This window comes from Narcine bancroftii, chromosome 8 (genome assembly GCF_036971445.1).
Source record: "Narcine bancroftii isolate sNarBan1 chromosome 8, sNarBan1.hap1, whole genome shotgun sequence".
NCBI classification, from domain to species: Eukaryota; Metazoa; Chordata; class Chondrichthyes; order Torpediniformes; family Narcinidae; genus Narcine; species Narcine bancroftii.
The window spans coordinates 155,729,403-155,742,011 of NC_091476.1; the positions used below are offsets into that span (position 1 = coordinate 155,729,403).

General features: G+C 43.5%; 1 protein-coding gene across 12 annotated transcripts in view; it reads right to left on the reverse strand.

The window, feature by feature from the left end:
* LOC138741432 (synaptotagmin-like protein 1) overlaps nt 1-12,609 on the reverse strand; it is a 126,763-nt gene that overhangs the window by 84,990 nt on the left and 29,164 nt on the right. For 3 of the 12 annotated variants that reach the window (XM_069895524.1, XM_069895516.1, XM_069895525.1), the window contains exons 1-2: nt 11,147-11,279; nt 6,196-6,316 (exon numbers count right to left, since the gene is read on the reverse strand). The exons of 2 other annotated variants lie outside the window; for them this stretch is intronic. The gene's annotated coding sequence lies outside the window, so the exon portion shown is untranslated. Of the gene's footprint in view, nt 1-6,195; nt 6,317-9,582; nt 9,652-10,662; nt 10,747-11,146; nt 11,281-12,609 lie in introns of those variants that run through there. 7 more of the 12 variants (XM_069895517.1, XM_069895521.1, XM_069895527.1 and 4 more) reach the window with 7 other exon arrangements.

The window sequence follows — 12,609 nt, forward strand, 5'->3', positions numbered from 1 at the left end:
TTCGGTCCATCTCCCACTGGAAGACTAAGACCCTGTTGGTGCTGCCGAAGGGAACCCTCAGGAAATGGTAGAGGTGGCCATCCACCTCAAAACCAGTGTATTGGTGGTCCTCTGGGCAGATGGGAAGCTGGTGATATGCTGACTTAAGGTCAATGGTGGAGAAAACCCGATATTGCACGATTTGGTTTACCTTATTGGATATGAGGGGAAGAGGGTTTGCATTTAGCTGCATGAACTTGCTAATGGTCTGACAAGTCAATGATCATCCTGTTTTTCTCCCCATTCCTCACTACCACCACTTGGGCTCTCCAAGGGCTAGTGCTGGCTTCAATGATCCCTCATTGAGTAGTCGCTTCACCTCTGACCTAATAAATGCTCTGTCCCTGGCACTGTACTGTCTATTTTTGGAGGCAACGGGTTTACAGTTGGGGGTAAGGTTAGTGATCAGTGGTGGAGAGACGATCTTGAGAGTTGAGAGTCCACAGGTTGTGCACCGATGGCAATCCTTGGGTTGCTGGCTGGAAACTGTGGCGGTAGCCGGGGGGTTTTTGCAGGTGGAGCACAGTGGGCAATGTAAGAACTGCTGGTTACAGACAATGAGAGGGGGTGGCGGGGCCCATCATACTCCATAGTCACACTCTTAAGGTGGCATTGGAAATCCAGTCCCAGTAGCATGGCAGCACATAGCTGTGACATCACCAGGAGTTTACGTCTTTGTAGTCTGTTCCCCGCATGGTCAGGGTTACTACGCAGTAGCCACAGACATCAGCTGTATGGGACTTCGAGGCCAAGGAGACTTTATGACTCACTGGCCTAACTGTGAGGGAGTAGCATCCGGGTAGATGAAGCTCTCCATGCTCCCACTATCGAACAGACACCTTGTCATGTGGCCATTTAACTGGATGTCCATTATCTGGCGAGTTGGTGAGGACTACCTTGATCCAGCATAATGGAGGCCAATGTCAGGTTGCTGATCCCACGGCTCTCCCGTGGCACTGCTGGGTTTTGAAGATGGCAGCATCAATATGGCGGCCCCCATAGCTTGCACGCAGCGCTGCTGAATTGGGATGATTTGGACTTTCACTCTTCTGCATAATGCCCTTTCTTCCCGCAGTTGGAGCAGACCACATCTTTTGCCGGGCAGCATTCCCTCGGGGTGCTTGCCAGGCCACAGAAGTAGCACTTCGGGTGCTCACAGAGTACAGCGGCTGTGGTCAGGTCGCTGGTGGGATGAGGTGTTAGCAGAGTTAGGTGCTTGCAGAGTTCAGCAGACGTGGTCGTGCTGGCAGTGCGTGGTGGTGGTGGCGTATCCCAAATGGCAGCACCCAGGGCAACCACAAGGCTACCATGTTATCAGATAAATAAGCTTCCATATTCTGGAGGGCCACCTCCAGCATGCCCATCTGTTCAACCACCCTCTGCAAATTGAGCTCACCTTGCTCCAATAGTCTCTGGTGAATGTAGTTGGACCTGGTGCCTGTGACATACATGTCTCTAATCAGGTCCTCCATGTTCTCTGTGGTTGTCATAGCCTTGCAGTCAGTCATAGGCCCGTCCAAGAGCTTGGAGGGCCTGGAGGTATTCAGCTCTCAATTTCCCGGGTCACTTTTTTCAAGTAGCCAGGAGGTGTCTTGCATAGACTTTGCTTATCTTTTTCAGGTGCTGGCCCTTCAGAATGTCCATTGGCTCCAGATACAACGCAGCGTCCCTGATCATTGAGTACACCAGGGGCCAAACCTGGAGTGTAGTACCTGCAGCTTGTCATTCTCTGATCGAAAATGGCAGATGATGCCTGCAGGAACACTTTGAAGCAATGCAGCCAGAGTTCGAAGTTGGTGGAGGCTTCAGATGATTGAGGGTTGATTTCCAAATTCTCCGGCTTCAGGATCTGCTCCATTATCAAAATTTATTGTGAATAAAATTGATGCACCATCAATAACTCCAAAAGACTGAAGTTATGTAAAATTGATAGGCTCTTATTCACAATAGAATGGAGTTGTGTCCACGCTGGTCGACTATCCTGAACTGGGGTGGGGGCTGTGGAACAGTCTCCTTTATTCAGGAGTCTGTGGGGGTGGGGGGGCACAGGTACAATCAGCCAATGGGGATGCCCAGACAGATAAATACACAAACAGTGGTTTACCACACAATCCCTTACTAATCAGAGAGCACTAATGGCATATGGAATACTTAAAGTGGAATGTGACTGAACACCCTCTGTTACTCAATATTTCCTTGGCTCTCATCTTCCATTATTAATCCTCCCCAAATGCATCATATTACATGTATTAAAATCCATCTTCCACTGCTCTGTCCACCTTTACTAACTGATTAATATTATCCTTTTGCCAAAGAATATCTCCTCACCATCAAAATCAAACATCTTTCAGAAATTTCAACCAGGAAAATTTTTCAATGCAAAATACTTCAAAAATAAGTTGTGCAGTTCCTAAGAAGCAGGTTTTCTACTTACTGTGTAAACAAATCCATTCCCAAACCTCTCCAAACATCCTCCCTATCCCCCTCCCCCTCTACCCCTCGCCCTCACCTTCTCTCACTGGCAACTGGTCTATCTTGCCTTTGTTAAATTCAAGCCTCCTTGTTCTGGACTCCCCACCAAAGGAAAATGTTTCCTCTCTTCAATTAGTAAGATCTCCAATTATTTCAACTTACCCCAGAGACTTCAGCAACCCTTTACTCTTTAGCAACAAAAAAATGTTTTAGGACATGTATAAACACATCATCTTGGTTTGGGAAATAGTTTTACACAGCAGCACCCTTGAAGAAATACCACAAGCTATGGAGATCAAGAACCATAACAGTCACTTAGATTGATATCTTAAAATTACCACATTAACATCAAAGGAAATTACTTCAGCATCAGCGGGAGTTAATTCTGCAACACAAAATTAAAAGGTCCTCAGGGATCACATCAGGATATTCCCCTGGTATTGATGTTGACAAGATTTGACATGATATTGCTGACAAAGATTCTAAATTCCTTCTCAACTGCAATCAATATGTCCATTTATAAAATGCTCTAACTTTGCACTAATAATGCACATGCCAGAGATGACAGACTGAGAGCAGAGATGACTTTTAACATTGCTGTCTAAAAGGAGAAGAGTGGGTGTTTTGAGGAATGAAAACAATATTAAGCATTGCTACTAATTAAATTGTTCATAGCTGTTGAGTGCCATTTTTTGACATTTTTTCTTTCACCATGGCCTTCCCTCTACAAAAGTGGGTAAAACCCTCAGTTGTATCTCATTTTTTCCTGGATCTCTGCTCTCAACCTCCTCCTTCATATAGAAAAGATAAATTAGGTTCCCCTGATACCCCACCAGCACCTACAAGGTCCCACTGGCAGGCATATCCATTACAGTATTTATATTTAGCATGGTAACAAACCCTTTCAGCCCTTGAGCCCATGCTGGCCAATCATATACAAATGACCCCCCCACCCTCTGTATGTTTTGAAATTTGGGAGGAACATACAAACTCCTTACAGACAGCGCAGGATTTGAACCCTAATCTCTGGCACTGCAACAACGTTGTGCTATCTGCTATGCCCAAATTTTATTATAGTGTGGGTGTGTGTGTGTAGAAAATTGAGAGAAGATCAGCTCAACACTACTCTCCTCTGGTATTGGGTTATCAAAAATAGGATTACTGTGTTACTTGGGAGGCTTCTTATATAACTTAGAGATGCAAAATTCAAATAACAAAAGAGACTTTACTTCCTGATGTTTTCCACCATCTCATGAAAACTGTTCACACACTCATATACATACGCCCAACAGTGGTAGTCTGATGCAGTTACAAAATAGCTCACGTTATCCTGACTCTATAACAATTACCAACACTCATTTCAGCTTTGATCAGGACCATTCAGCTTTAACATCATTACTGATGTCAATGGACATCAAAGGGAAAACACTCCAATTGTTGGAGTCAGGCTTTACACAAAGGAAAATGGTCATGCCTCCCTGCATACTGTGGCTATGGTGTGTACCATTAACAAAAAACACTGCAATTACTACTGTGACAGAACCTCCCACATTCATAACCTCTCCAACTAAAACACCAAGGACAGGCAGCAGATATACAGGAAGAGTGCTAGTCACTATTCTGATTGAAAATATATCACAAGCTTTCATTCAACATATGAATTCCAAAATATGAATAAATAGAGAAAATAATCCTTAATTTCCCATTTCTCTTCACCTGAAAATTTGTTTTCCCTCTAACTTTATTCTGTTCTGATGGAAATAAGCCAATCAAAAGCATAAACTTTGTGTCTCTCTTGAACCTGTCTCCCCCAACTAGATACTTGGTTGATGTGCATATTTTCAGCAATTTCTATTTCCACCATAGCTTTTTCCTTCTTGGGAATCCTTCACTGTCACATGATCAGCACAAAAGCCACCTATGGTCCTTACTCCTTTCACCAGTCATCTCTGTAATGTTTTTTTGCCCTCTCTGTTTAAACTCTATTTCACTTATTCCCAAAATGACCTTATTGCCTGAAACCTCTTGCCCCATCTTCTCAGCTAATCTCAGCCATTGTAAGCAAATTCTTGTCCTCCAAGTTGAAAAAAAGCATTATGTGTTTCATTTTCTTATATTTTCCTCCCTTTAGTCAAGTGTATTTACTTGTTATTACCCTTTATTACTTCTAAATCCAACCTTCCAGGGTTCCCTTTTTAAAAATTTGAACTGCCTCTCTCTCCCCCCCCACCCCCCACCACCTCGCTCACTCTCTTCCCCCCTCCCTCTCGTTGAGGTTGGGGTGGGAACTGGTGATGGAATTGGCACCGGAATGGTATTGGTTGGGACCGGGATCTGCGTCGATAGAGGTGTCAGGGCTACGGTATGTTTGCAGTTGGGATCATCAGTGGACGTGACGGTGGCTTCGACACCTGGTCAACAGGAACAGGGGTTAGCAATGGAGGTGTTGGAAGCTTGGGCCTGTGCAGTGAACTGGGATTCACTGGTAGGGTGTTATGCTGATGGCTGGCTCTGATCCCATCTGCTCACGTATAACCTTGGTTTCCTACCCAAACCCAGGACCCTTCCGAAGAATGCTGTGAAACCCTACCCATAGTTATAAGCTAATAAAAGTGTTTGTTCTCCCTTCAGTCATGAGAGCTTATATTCACGCTACTATTTTATTAGCTTATTCCCTAAACGATGGAAGTGCTACTCAAGGCTGGTAGGCTGCTGATGGCCCCTGACCCCAACATGGCTGAGGAGTTCACGTACTGGCTAGATTGCTTCCAGGCCTACCTGAACGTGACCAGAGACGTCTTCCACACTGATGAACTCAGGAGGTCCGCACTCGTTTTGAAGGTAGAAACGAAAGGGTATGCAGTCATCAGGGACTGCACTTCATATGATGCTGCTATCAAGGTGTTGAAGGCTAGGTACCTGAAGTTGCAAAATGAGGTCCTAGCGAGGCACTGACTTGCTCTATGTCACCAACGGCCAGGAGACACCATTGATGGCTAACTGCTGGATCTGTGGATGCTTGCCAAGAAGTGCAAGTACAAAGTGGTTATGAGCTGCATTCGTGAGGAAGAACAGATCTGGGACACTCTAGTTGCTGGGGTCTGCTCGAGGAACATGAGGCAGCAACTACTCGAGTCAGGTAAGAAGGACCTGGCTAGCCATATTGAACTGGCCAAATCGTTGGAACAGGCCAAGCTCGAGAACGACGACCTTGAAGCCAGTGAGCCCACTCACCCAGATGACCCCTTCCAAAGACCAGCTGCTCCCGTTACCCCAGCCCTAATGGCTGCCACTCCCCATGCTGGGGAGCTCTTCCGTGCTAGGGAGTGCTTTTCCCGTTGCAAGAGCCAGCATCCCCGATCTTGTTGTGCAGCAAACGACTCCATGTGTTCCAGCTGTGGCAAGAAAGGGCATTGGGTGAGGGGTTGCCGCACGAGGGGAAGACCGGGGAAGTCCACAGCCTACCCCGCTCCTCGATCTGATTCCAGCCCCAAGCCGTCTACCTCAAATTCACCCAAGCCCACTTGCTATGCTACATGCCAATGGAGGGTGGCAGTGAGGAAACAGCGCAAAAAGGTTCGGTGGGCATCTTGCCATAACCCAAATTCAAACTCAGCACCATCACAATCAAAGGAGGAAGGAGAGCAGCCATCTTGCCGCGCCAATAAGTTGACACCATCTTACCCATGCAGGACAACCCAGGGTGGTGGAGGCCTCTCGAGTGAGGAGTATAGTCTCTCCAGGGGCCTAGCCTTGATGGTCCTAGATCAGGACAGACCTCAACAGCTCAGCAACTCCATAGTGACTGTGAAGGTAAATGGGCATTTCAGTAAATGCCTAATCGACTGATTAGACTCTATTGAAAGCTTCAAAGATTCACAAACAGTGCGAGAGTACAACCGAAAGATGAATACTTCAAATTATCGCATATTCCTTGCGTCTCATTCACATGCTACTCGCATTTGACAACATTGTATTGTACATCTGTCGTTTGAAGGGGAGATTCTGTAAATTTTGCCTGTATATACTTAATGAATTGTGTGCTCCGGTGTTGTTGCATCTGGATTTCCTGTGTCGCCTTAAAAGCGTGACCTTGGAGTATTCTGGTCCCCTCCCTCCTGTAACAGTTCAGAACAGAGGGCCCCTAAAATCAGAACCCACATGCAGCTTCTCCACACTGAATATTGATCCCCCCCCCCTCTCTCTTCCTGAATCTGTCCTCAGACTGCAAGAGCAGGAGGTACAGTACAGCAGACCGAGATTTCATAAAGTCTGAAGCACAACGTCTGCTAGACAAAGGTATCATTGAACCTAACACCAGCCTTTGGAGAGAGCAAGTAGTAATGGTAAAAGAGGAAAACAAGTCTAGGCTAGTAATGGACTATAGCAAATTATTAACTAGTACACACTCCAGGACGCATACCCCCTCCCACGAATTTCGGACATGGTGAATGATAATGCACAGTATTGGGTCTATTCAACCATTGACTTGAAAGCTGCTTATCACCAGCTGCCAATCCGTTCCGAGGACCGTCCATATACGGCATTTGAGGCTAATGGTCATCTCTTTCAATTCCGGAGGGTCCTTTTCAGTATTACTAACAGGGTTTCTATCTTCAGAAGCAGATGGACAGAATGGTGGATGAGTATGGGTTGAAGGCAACCTTCCCCTACCTTGATAATGTCACCATTTGTGGCCACACCTTGGAAGACCATGATGTCAACCTCCAGAGTTTTCTCCACGTGGCAAAAGCCCTGAACCTCACTTATAACTCTGACAAGGGCATGTTCAGGATTAAATGTCTAGCTATCTTTGGCTACATGGTGGAGAATTGCATCATTGACCCCGATCCCAATAGGATGCACCCCCTGTTAGATCTCCGCCCAGGATCAGAAAAGCTTTGAGGAGATGCCTGGGGTTTTTCTCATCTTACGCTCAGCGGATCCCACAATACGCTGATAAGGTTTGCCCTCTCTTAAAGCCACTAATTTCTCCCTCTCGGCTGAAGCCCAAACAGCTTTTAACTACCTCCAGAATCACATTGAGAAAGCCACCATGCACGTGGTGAGCAAGAATGTACCTTTCCAAGTGGAAAGCGACGTTTCGGACGTAGCCCTGGCTGCAACTCTCAACCAGACAGACAGGCCAGTTGCATTTCCCCACCCTGGACATTACAAGGCCAAGAAAGTGAGAACCTCGTTTTCCACTTTCCTGTTTATTTAAATATCTTTTCGTCCAATTGTCTCCAACTGAAATTTAAAATTCCTACACATCTGAACTTTTTCACTCATTATAACTGCTTTGCTGTTATTGATTGTTGGAACACACCTTAAATTTATTTTCTCACACTTTCAGAGATACAAACTTGAATGTACCTGTGTACAATTGGTTAAATCCAGACCTGTCATCATCACCTTGACCACTGTGCAAAAATTGCTGCAAATACTCATCATACAACATCTTAGCAGAAAGGAACATAGTTACTTTTTAAACCAATAATTTTTTTTCTCAGAACGAGGAAAGACTAAAAATAATATGTCAGGAGGAGGGAAAGGTAAAATCAGGGAGCAATTAAAGAACCAAATAGATAATGCTGCAAGGCAAAAGGGGAAAATTACAGAACAAAAATGTGGGTATAGAGTGGATGTAAAAGGGAATTTATATCCCAAGTGCTTAAACTCAGTGCTTAATTCAGAAACCTATAATGTGTTTGGTCAAGAGAATAAGGTGGAGTTCCTTGAGTTTCATTGGAACAAAGTAAGAAGCTAAGGAAGAGACATGAGAGTGGGACAGGCCTTAAGTATGCATTTACCCAAGGTAAACACTCACTCCTCGGCAAATTTTGGAGTCAGAGGTGGGGTTACTGCAGAATCCCTAAATAACATTTATTTGTGATTGAGGAAATGCAGGGAAGGTTATCAAAATGATTCCTGGGAGATGTTGAATGTGAGTGTTTAAGAAGATAAGGCCTATTCTAGCATTTAGACGAATGAGAGAGATCTCACTGAAAGTACAATCTCCCAAGGAGCTTGTCCAGTTAGATGAGGAATTGCTGTTCTGCCTTGTTGTGTGCCTGGAACCAGTGGTCACCATCTCAAAACATTGGTTATTCAGGACAGAGGTGAAAAAAAGAAATTTCTTCACCTTGAAGTTGGTTAATCCTTGGAATTTTCTGGTCCATTTGGACATGGATGTTCACTCATTTTGATCAAAGCACAGACTAATAGATTTTATGATATTGTGGAAAATGAGATATACAAAGTGACATAAATGTAAAAGGCAAAACAGCTATGAGAGCCCAAATGGTTCAGAGCATTCCCATGTTCCATTATATCCTCTTAACCTATGATTTGTTCATCAACTCCCTAATGATTCTCTTACCAGATACCTGCAATAAAAGGCAGTCATCAGTCTTTGATATGTGTCAGGAAACCAGAGCACCAAAAAGGAAACCTTCAGTCACAATGAAAATGACAATGGCAAAGATCAGGATTGATCCCACGTCACTGGGCCTGTATGGCAACAGCAGTTGTGTCACTGTTCCATTCTATGTTTGGAGCCAGGAAGAAGAACAGAGACCCAGTCTTCAACCTGGTGCCTTCTTCATTCTATTTGCCATCTTTTCCTTTAGTTTACCCTTGTATGAGCAAAATTCAAAGGACCTGATGTGCAATCAAAAAAAGACTAGAATTTACCTGAGTGTTAGGCTTTTATTACCATAAACTGATGGCACATCTCATGTTGTTGACCCGAGACAAGATCTTGTTCCGGGGGAGGGGTTATGGCGTTGCCACCTTTATTAGGTGAATCAAAAGGGGCAGATCAACCATACACGTTCAAACAGTAATACAGTGGTTCCACCTCATTCACCCCATCACCTCATGCCCTAGAGTTGTCAAATATACTTCCGAGCTTGCACTGTGGAAAGTATACTGAATGGTTGTGTCACAGCCTAGGCTGGAATCCCAAGTGCACAGCAGCAAAGGGGGCTGCAGAAAGTGGCAAAGCGAGCCAAGTGCATCATGTGCACTGATCTCCCATTCATTAAAGATGTCTATGTGAGGTGTTACCTCAAGAAGGCAGCCAACATCATAAAGGTTCCCCATCACTCTGGTCATGACCCCTCTTCTTGTTATTACCTTCAAACAGAAGATACAGAAGCACCTTTAAGTTCACCTCTAGATTTTTTTTCCCAACAGCTACCAGACTATTGAATCTCCCCGAATCATCCTGACCTTAAATTCTCCAGGATCAAGAGATCTGACTGCACTACTGAAGTATCATTTCTTTGCGCTAACTGCAACTGTAAATATTTACTTATGCATCTTTTATAATTATTATCTTTTTTTCTGTCTCATAGTTCATTACTGTAATTTATACTATTTCTAATGGTGTATCTTATGGACCCGTGTGGTTGCAGCAAGAAAGAATTTGGTCCATTTCTACATCCATCAATACTCTAACCTCAATCATGTTACCTCGCATATTGTAGCGGTTCACGCATGGAGACACAAACCAGCCCGCAAAATGGCTGATGAACACCGTGACTGCACGGACCTGGGGTAACACCGGCTGTCATCCCAGGTGACCTCTGCATGACGGGAAGACGAGGAACTCTGGCGGGAATGCCGGCCAACCCGAGGTCGGCACTTCGATGACACGGGACCCTGACATCAGCTCAAGAGGACCATATAAGCAGAGCTGCCAGTGCAATAAATCAGTCTTCGACTCCTTGTGCGTGTGTCTTCCTTCCACACTCGTCATAGCACATATGCTGCAATATCATAATTTACAGGAATCTACCACAATATGATGGACACCATTTTTCATTCAATAAAGATTTGTGCTGACTGCACACCAATTGTTAATCAGGTAAATTCAATTTATAGACTAATTTTAAACTCAATATCAATATAACACACATTTTCTTTGGCACTCCTCACATTGTGCAATGCTACTATGTAACGTTTAATGTCTCATTTGAATTTCCCATTCTTTAAAATATATGCATCAACTCTTCAGTTTACACAACTAACCTATTCTGAAAGTCCTCTCTTTTTTTTTTACATACACAAAGCAACATAATTTTACTTACATGCTCCCATGAACATAACCACAATACTTGAACATATTAACATACACGTACTCACAGAAACTTCAAAGGGTAAGTCTCGCTGACACCATCACTGTTATGAGTCCGTAATGAGTTTATACGCAGTAATTTTCACTTGATGATCGTACTTCATCTTCCTCACATTCTCAAGCAAAGTAATTCTCAATATTTCATACATTAAAGTGTTGGCAACTGCTGTTGGCCTTGCCTGTGTCAGTTTCCCTATGCAAGCCTTTTCCAATACTTTTAACAAACTGATAAAAGACTCTAGGACCGGAAACGTTAACTGCTTCTCCTTCCACAAATGCTACTTGGTCTGCTGAGTGTTTCCAGAATTTTATCCTTTTAGTTCATATGTCCAGCATCTGTGGCTATTTTTTAATGACAAAATTCATGACCTTTTGAGGCCTATGAGCAGACTTACCAGTTGGTGACCTCAACAAACTGCACAAGAGTTCAGTGCAGAATCAGCACTAAGAGTTTGCTGAGGTGTCCTGGTTTAGTTTAACAATGGCATTTACCTGATCCATTTCGACATATTGGTCAATTCCTGGGATGTAAAGCTCCCGGACTCTGGAGGAGTAAGGCTTCAAAACAAAACAAGCCAGCAGCTATGCAATGGTGAAAAGTTTCTGTGGCTTAGTTTGCATTATCACAGTCAGGTTATGACATCGAAGAAAGGAAACCTAACCGCAAAGAGTAGAATGAAAAACAGGACTGGATTTCAGTCAGGTAAGGAATGAGTTTAAATACAACTTTATCTTGTGATCTTCAACTTCTCAAACTAATAAAATTAAACACACGGATGCTGGAGTTTCTTACCTTTTTCTGCTTCTAAATTAACTGATTTTTATTTTCTTTGGCTTGGCTTCGCGGACGAAGATTTATGGAGGGGTAATGTCCACATCAGCTGCAGGCTCGTTTGTGGCTGACAAGTCCGATGCGGGATAGGCAGACACGGTTGCAGCGGTTGCAAGGGAAAATTGGTGGGTTGCGGTTGGGTGTTAGGTTTTTCCTCCTTTGTCTTTTGTCAGTGAGGTGGGCTCTGCGGTCTTCTTCCAAGGAGGTTGCTGCCCGCCGAACTGTGAGGCGCCAAGATGTACGGTTGGAGGCGAGATCAGCCCACTGGCAGTGGTCAATGGGGCAGGCACCAAGAGATTTCTTTAGGCAGTCCTTGTACTTCTTCTTTGGTGCACCTCTGTCTCGGTGGCCAGTGGAGAGCTCACCATAGAACACGATCTTGGGAAGGCGATGGTCCTCCATTCTGGAGACGTGACCTACCCAGCGCAGTTGGATCTTCAGCAGCGTGGATTCGATTTTGTTGTTAAACATACGTTGAGAATTTGACTTCAATTCAGAAAACATTTGGATACCATAGAATTTTGCTAGTCAGCCCCCTTTTAGCTTTTTTTTAAACTTTTGATTCAAGATTTTGGCTTTCATGAATTGGAGTTGGGTATCCAATCTTTTCCAGATCTTTTTATTGACCAAAAATTGGCTTCTTTTGAACAATTATTAAACATAATTTCTTTAGATATTTACAGATTAGGAGCTTTTGATATTGAGAGACCCTCAAGATCTGAAAATAGATATGATCATTTAAATTTTAAACCAAATCATAAAAAGTTGATATCAGCTCTTTATGAGTCATTATTATTGTCTTGTGGACATTATGGGAGCAAGATTTTCAACAGTTATTTTCAGATGCGACATATATTCTATTTTGAAATTGGTTAATTCATCTTCTCAATGAGTCCGACACTCATTATTACAATTTAAAGTAGTACATTGAGAAAATTCTCCAAAGTTGAACTGGCTAAATTTTATTTTAATATTTCTTCAAAATGTGACAGATGTAAGACTGAAGAAGGTACATGTTTCGGTCATGTCCGCATTGGGCACATATTTTCCTTTTTTTAAAAATATTCTATTTATAAGAAAAACAACCGTGATTACAAATAATACAATATATCATAACTCAAAC